Below are 8667 nucleotides of genomic sequence, written 5' to 3' on the forward strand. Positions count from 1 at the left end.
CGGTTAGTCTACCTACTCAGTCTCCAGGGGTCGCTCACCTGCTGTCTCTGCATTATCCCATCATCCATCATTCGCATCCATCATTTGCAGAAAAAGCTAGAATAAATGGTAAAGATATATAGATGATGGCGTCTCTGCCTTGCCAAGTTTTTCGGCCCTTTCTCTTGTCCATCAGACCTGATGGCGCTAATATGCATCACTGGACACAAAGTTCCTGCAAACCTCTGTGGCTTTTACCAAGTAACATAGAACAATGCTAACTTTCATCCTTAGGAATCTTCCTCCTTTTCTCTCTCTCTCTCTCTCTCTCTCTCTCTCTCTCTCTCTCTCTCTCTCTCTCTCTCTCTCTCTCTCTCTCCCCCCGTTTGCCTGTAGTGTAAACATCTGGAACCACTGGGTCCCTGCAGCCTTCACATGGTATTTCAACACACCAAGAATGAGGTTAAAATTTTCTCAGATAAATGGTTAGCAGTGTACTCTTGCTATTACCCTGTTTTAAACAAGTAGGCAAATCCTGCTGTGCTGGGACCCTTGTGGCTGAGAGGCTGTCTGGATGTTTCCAGCAACCACTTAGATCTTGGTTCATGCGTACCAAAAAAATTAAAGTCGATAATATTAGAAAACTACTTTAATTATACAAATTTATTTTTTTAAACAGAACTTATAGTAGGGCTCCTGAAGGTGGCTTATGCACTTGTTTTAAATTGTTGTTTGAGTCTCTGAAGCTAAATAAGCAATCACCTTTGGAAAGAAACCATTCGGCTGAGAAGCAGCTCATGATGTCTTGTTTCTCATAATACAAAAGGGAAGATTCCTGGCAATGAGAGTCAGCTTAAGGTGTATTACACTGCTCGATACCTAACACCCCCCTCCCCCGTTTCCACACCCTCCTGTCCATTTCCTGTCCTCTTCCAGGCAGAATACACCAGCTAATGTGAGGCCCTCAACATACATACAGCAGAGGACTGCCAGGTCTGGCCTCTGTAAAAGAAGACCCAACTAACCCTTGAGAGATTTGAGGCCCCAAGGAGTGGGGAGCTCTGGTGGGGTGGGGTGGGGTATTGGGACATCCTCTTGGAGACAGGGAGGGGGTACAGTCAGAGGGTGGACCGGGAGGGGGATAACGACTGGACTGAAAAAAAAAACAAGATTAAAGAATAAAAAAAAGTATCTTTGTGTACATGCATTCCTCATTCCCTATCAATTCTTCCAAAGAGGTTGAAAATTATTCTACTAGGTTCATCTCCCCCCCCCCATTAACTTTCTGTCTTAAAACATATTTGTGGTCAGTTGAAGAAGATAGAGTATATTGCTAATTCTCTGACAGGATCAGCTATTTATAGCTGTAGCTGAGCATTGCACATGCTGGTTGTGAATACAAAGAAGCCTTTTAATGGCCCATTGTCTTCATCTCACACGAACACCATTGAAACTTTAAATAAAACACTCAGCAATCATTCACACAATCACTGACACTGAACTTCTGTTCAAATAATTTATTTCCTTGTTTTTAAGAAAGTTTTCTTGAACATAAATAATTATACACAAACACACATATATATTATATGTACATATAATGTGTGTGTTATTGATTTAGCTATCCTCCTCTCATCCGTTTTTAGTAATAGGACCAATCTTAATTTTGAAGACTCCTTTTTCATTCATTTCTTTCATTCATTCATTCATTCATTCATTCATATCAGGCCATTCTCACCCTTTCTTCTGTTCCAATGGATGGGCAGCATGTGTGTTAGTCACTTTCCTGTCACTGTGATAAAATGCCAAGGCAACTCAGAAAGACAAATCTATTTTCCTGGGTTGTATCCCTCTATTGATCACAGTGGGCTTTAGGAAGATTATATGGTCTATCCCAAACAGAATTTGTGAATTTTCTTTTGGGTTACTTTGTGAAGAAACTAAACATTGTATATGTCCAATGGTTAAGATGGTATACCGAAGGGATATGGGATGCAAAGAAAAGAAGACGACGTAAGACTTCACAGGCATATTTGGATGATTTTTAAAATGAGATTTACAAAAATATCTTTAGCACATAATTTGAAAAGTAGGAGCAAACATCCTTACTGTTGCAGTACTCTTTATAATGCAAGGTCAATATCAGAATTTTACCTGATTTTGAGTGACGAACTCAACTTAAACAAAAAAACCCCATCTAGGTCCCAGCACTGACAGGAGAGGTAGCTACAAGCCTCCTGTCAGCCATCTCAATTGACAGTCACTCACAAGGAAAAGTTAGTTTTCTCCATTGGAGTCTCACAGGGTACACACAGCTTGTGTAGTAAATTCATCTGTGGTGGTATAAACAGAAGTCAGTTCTATCACTGTGGGTTGTCTCTAAGATACCTCTTTGGAGTTATCAAAGGGTCAAACTAGTCAAGGTAACCCATCAAGGCAATGCCCACCTCTCTACGGACGAACATCTAGGAACCTCTTCTGCCAACTTCCAAGTCTTGGAACTTCTTTCATTATTGTTTAAGTCACTCTTCAGTTGAAACAAGCATGAGCTCATTCAACTATAAGTCCTCACAATCTCCACAGACTCTAGATTAAGCCCAGGAGAAGGGGAGAAGAGAAAGTGGAACAGGACTAGGGAAGAGGCACTGTGCCAAGACACGACATGTTAAGGCTGTTAGCGGGCCTTTATCAGACTGTGCCTCGCCTTTTCCACTAATGGTGTTTTAGAGCTACGAGCTATGCAGTTGTGTTAGGATGTACATCACTACATATCTCGGGTTTCATGTTTCCACATAGACTGCTCTTTGCTGTACCCACGCCTCCAACTGATCTGAAGCACTGGTTCTCAAATAGTAGGTTGCGACCCTTTTGGGGTTACATATCAGATATCCTTCATATCAGAGGTGTATGCTACAGTTCATAGCAATAGCAAAATTACAGTTATGAAGTAGCAACGAAATTATTTTATGGTTGGGGTCACCACAACATGAGCAACTGTATTGAAGGGACCTGGTCTAGGAAGGTCGAGAGTCACTGCTCTAAAGAGAAGAAAAACGTTCAGGTTTGGCTCACCTCCTCTTAGATTTGCCTGCTTTAGATGTGTCTCTACCATGGATGCAAAAGATCTTTTTCTGACCCATCCTAGGTTCAGAACTGATGCCACTTAACAATAGAGAAATTAACAAGATAAAAACATATACGTTTATTGATTATGTTTGTATGCAACGTGATAGTCTTCATGATGACCCCAAAGTCTTCGTGAAAATAAAGACCCCAAAAATAATCATTATGAGGTTTGATGAATAGCTAGGCTCCATAATATAGAATTAGCAGCTTATAATTATGTGGCAGAAATTTGGCAAAACCTTTATATTTGGTTCTCCTTTATGTCTTTCTATTTTCAGAACTAAGACATTCCTTTCTTCTGGATATTAGGCCACCCTTCACATGAGGGTCTTATTGCCTATTTCAGGAAAATTTGAAAGTATTTCCTGTTCATGTCATTTCTCACATTCCCTCGAGGGTAGCATGTCCTCACTCCCTCATTTCTCTCTGACAAGTCTGTTCTGGACAGATCTTTGTCATGTAGGAAGCTATCTGTACATGTCGGACACATGTGTCACAAGTAGTTCACATGGTCACAAGTAGTGTCAATATTCAGTCTCTCTGCTGTAGTTGATATGTTAAATATCCCTCAGCAGGACAGGCATAAACGCTTGCTCAGTCTGCTGCTGTTGGGAGGTGGGAATGTGAGAAGTCTTTAGACCATTGGAAACCGTCCCTTAAGCTTAGTCGGACCCTAGTCCTTTCCTCTTCCCCTCGTTTGCTTTTCTGTCATGAAGTGTGCATCTTCTCTTGTCTTGCATTCCCTGCCATGGCGTAACCCTATATGCAGGCCCAGAGGGAAAGGAGCCAAGTGTCCCTGGAATTTCCAAAACTGTGAGCTACAATAAACCTTTTCTCTTTGTAAGATGAAAGTTTTGGCATTTTTACATCATTTACAGTGATGGGGCAGTGATGGGGAGTAAGTTTGCTCTCTTGGCCATGCCGATTACTAGGGCAGAGAGTAAGGAACATGCTAAAAACTACAATAAAAAAAAAAGGAATGTTGTCAGGTGCAGATATTTGTACCCAACCCATGGACAGAAGCAGCTGACCCTTGTTGAATTAGGGAAGGCTGGAAGGAGCTGTGGAGAGGGGCAACTCTGTACGAGGACTAGCAGTCTCAATTAATCTGGATCCCCAAACTCTTTCAAACACTGGACTACCAAAGGCAGCATACACCAGCTGATATGAGGCCCCCAATACACATACAGCAGAGGACTTCTGGGTCTGTGTTCATTTAGAGATGATGCACCTAACCCTCAAGAGACTAGAGGCCCCAGGGAGTTTAGAGGTCAGGTGGGGTGGGAGTGGGGACATCTACATAGGGACGGGGGCTGGTGGGGAGGAGGTATGGGATGTGGAACAGTCAGAGGGTGGATGGGGCAGGGGGAATAAAATATGTAGTATAAAAAATTAATTAATTAATTAATTTAAAAAATAAAAAGAATGTTGTAATCTAAAGCAGGATATCTATTATAAGGAAAATGTCAAAAAAGAACAAGTTAACGTATCATAAGCAAAACCTAAACATATAGTACAGCCACAGTGACAGGTATTACTATATTCTTGGAAAGTATATTTATTTAGCCTGTCTGAGATCTCCCCCACCCTCATTTGTAAAATGGTAACTAGGTTATCCTCTTCAAGAATACAGAGATTTTTTTTTAAAAAAAGTTAATACGTGCAAAACCCATTATAACATTGCCTGTTAATTGTGTTCAATAAATAACATGAACCAGTTTTTCTCCCTGGGGTAATTTGTAACAGCTCAAAAAACAGAAATGAAAGTAAATTTTCTCCCGAGCAGTCACACTGTCACATTCAGCTCTCTGGATTCTCTTTGTAAGTTATTTAGAAAATTGTTACCTCAAAAATGACATAGGGGTCCTTAGAATAATAACACACAGAAGAATAGCCTCATTCTTCTGTTGGTCCCAGGAAACTATGCTGATTACCGACTGAGCTCTCAATGGAAAAATGCAGTCAGCATGAACCACTTACAAACACAGCAAAGAAAGAAGAAAACACACACCATGAGGAATCCTAATAGGACAACTACATTATAGGGTAAATTATGTGCAAATGACTAGGAAATCTATGGACAACCAGATGCAGCTAGGGTATGAGTTGAAACTCTGTATGGCTGTTTTCTAATGTTGACTGAAACAAATGTATAAAAAAAATGGTAAGCTGTGTTTTCTGAAGGTGACGACGTCCCTGGCTCACCATGCCCTCTCCAGCACTCCTTCCAGAGACAGAATTATATTTTCTCCCCACCCCCACCCCACCAGTCTCAATAGGACTGTGATAAAGGTTCAGATCAGAAAGGGAAAAATTGAAGTTTCTCTAATAAGTCCCCTTTTAATCCAGTCACAGTGCTAGGGAGAAACCCAGTAGCCACATGGAAGCAGAGGCCATGTATATGTATCTACTCAGCAACTCTCTCTGTGAATGTCAGCAGCTCCCACGGACCCGAGTAGGTGATATCCCATGATTTCAGTCTAGCCTTAGAGTCTTCTTGCCTGAGATCCCAAACTTCCATGGATCAAGGATAAGCCATGTGTACTTACATCCTCTGTCATTTCTGATCCAAATAATCTATGAGCAATGCCAAATGTTTGCCCTCAAGTCTGCATGATTCACTCTGCAGCCATCGTAAAGGGAACTCACCAACTCACCTCTGTATCACTTCTCATATGCAGCTTGCCAATGGAGAGTCCTCACTGTCCTGAAAACTCATAGAAGGGAAGGTCGTCTGGGAGTTTTAGATTACAGGTTTTAAAAACTGTGTTTATGGTATTTAAACAGATATGTAGGTTGCAACTCAAGAGCTGAGGAGGAAGTCAAGTTGGGAGAGACATGTCGAACCTCACCACTATGTCCCTTTGGTCCCCTCCCTTCCTACATGACTGCTTTTGCAGATAGAAAACACAGCTAATTAAAGTAGAACAAAGAAAGATCATTACAAGGAGAGTATGGTGACAAGGTGATTAGAAACAGCTCCATGTCAAAAACAGTAAGACCAGAACAGAAAGGTAAGCTGAAGACACCAGTAGTAAAGAGCTCCTGGTAAGAAGGCCTAGAGAACGTTGGAAAGAACAAATTTTAGAATTATGGAAACATATGGTAATTTCATTTCTGTTTTTTTCTGATGAAATATTCTGACATGAAACAGCTTACAGGAGAAAGCATTTAGCTTACAATTCCAGGTTATAGGCCATCATAATCAAGGCAGCAGGAACTTACAATGGGTGATTACATCACATGCAAGAGCAGAAACATCATAAATGCATGCATTCCTAGTGCTTAGCTAGCCTTCTCTTCACTATTATATAACTAAGGACCCAAAGCCAGGAAATGGTACCATACATAGTGGGCATAACTTCCCAGCTCAATTAGTGAGATCAAGACAACCCACCACACATTGTCTTAGGGGCCAACCAGATTTGATAATCCCTCATCGAGACTCTCTTTCCAGGTGATTATAGGTTCTGGCAACTTGACAATTTAAAACTGGTCATCATAACACAGAAATCAACGTCTGCTCTTTGTTTATAAATTCGTTGGTCTTGGTAATAACCCTAAATATAATACTGAACCTCAATTAAAATTATAAAGTGGAAGTTATACTGTCTGAGTTATAGTTTACTTAAAAAAATTATAAAAGATTTTAAGTCTATCTACAGAACCACAATATCTAAAACCGTTACTGGTTACTACAGTACCTTACAACACATCTACCTTTTCTTTGTAAGAAGATGAGACAAGGTGAGTGGAACACAGCTTCTGCTCCAATCCAATTGCACGCGGGACTTGAGACTGCATTAGTTAGGGAAGCAGAAACCGGCCTGAGTAGGGCCACAGGCCTCATCCGGCCGGATCAGCACAGGGGTAGCTTGAGCGCAGGGTTGCCTGACACCCGCCAGCTACCCACGACCCCCGCCACAGGATTTTGAGACTGCTGGTGAGTGGAACACAGCTTCTGCTCCAGTCCAATCACGCGGGACCTGAGACTGCTTTGGTTGGGGAGGCAGAAATCCGGCCTACGTAGGGCCACAAGCCTCTTCCGGTCAGAAAAGCACCGGGGTAGCTAGGGCGCAGGGTCGGCTGACACTCGCCAGCTACCCACAAAACCCGCCACAGGATCTTAAGACTTCTGGTGAGTGGAACACAGCTTCTGCTCCAATCCAATTGCGCGCGGGACCAGAGACTGCATTAGTTAGGGAAGCAGAAAACCGGCCTGAGTAGGACCACAGGCCTCTTCCGGCTGGACCAGCACCGGGGTACTGCCAGCTACCCACGACCCCCGCCACAGGATCTTGAGACTGCTGGTGAGTGGAACACAGCTTCTGCTCCAATCTTTAAACAGTGACAACGATAACAACTAACCCCAGAGATTACCAGATGGCGAAAGGTAAACGTAATAATCTTACTAACAGAAACCAAGACCACTCACCATCATCAGAACCCAGCACCCCCACTTCGCCCAGTCCAGGGTACCCCAACACACCGGAAAAGCTAGACACGGATCTAAAAGCATATCTCCTGATGATGATAGAGGACATCAAGAAGGACTTTAATAACTCACTTAAAGAATTACAGGAGAACATGGCTAAAGAGTTACAAGTCCTTAAAGAAAAACAGGATAACACAATCAAACAGGTAGAAGTCCTTAAAGAAAAACAGGATAACACAATCAAACAGGTAGAAGTCCTTAAAGAAAAACAGGAAAACACATCCAAACAGATGATGGAAATGAACAAAACCATACTAGACCTAAAAAGGGAAGTAGACACAATAAAGAAAACCCAAAATGAGGCAACACTGGAGATAGAAACCCTAGGAAAGAAATCTGGAACCATAGATACGAGCATCAGCAACAGAATACAAGAGATGGAAGAGAGAATCTCAGGTGCAGAAGATTCCATAGAGAACATCGGCACAACAATCAAGGAAAATGTAAAATGCAAAAAGATCCTAACTCAAAACATCCAAGAAATACAGGACGCAATGAGAAGACCAAACCTACGGATAATAGGAGTGGATGAGAATGAAGATTTTCAACTCAAAGGACCAGCAAACATCTTCAACAAAATTATAGAAGAAAACTTCCCAAATCTAAAGAAAGAGATGCCCATGAACATACAAGAAGCCTACAGAACTCCAAATAGACTGGACCAGAAAAGAAATACCTCCCGACACATAATAATCAGAACAACAAATGCTCTAAATAAAGATAGAATACTAAAAGCAGTAAGAGAAAAAGGCCAAGTAACATATAAAGGCAAGCCTATCAGAATTACACCAGATTTTTCACCAGAGACTATGAAAGCCAAAAGATCCTGGACGGATGTTATACAGACACTAAAAGAACACAAATTCCAGCCCAGACTACTATACCCAGCCAAACTCTCAATTAACATAGATGGAGAAACCAAAGTATTCCACGACAAAACCAAATCACACATTATCTCTCCACGAATCCAGCCCTTCAAAGGATAATAACAGAAAAAAAAACAATACAAGGACAGGAACCACGCCCTAGAAACAACAAGAAGGTAATCCTTCAACAAACCTAAAAGAAGA

The sequence above is a fragment of the Mus caroli genome, unplaced genomic scaffold (genome assembly GCF_978045245.1).
Source record: "Mus caroli unplaced genomic scaffold, Mus_caroli_1 scaffold_9, whole genome shotgun sequence".
NCBI classification, from domain to species: Eukaryota; Metazoa; Chordata; class Mammalia; order Rodentia; family Muridae; genus Mus; species Mus caroli.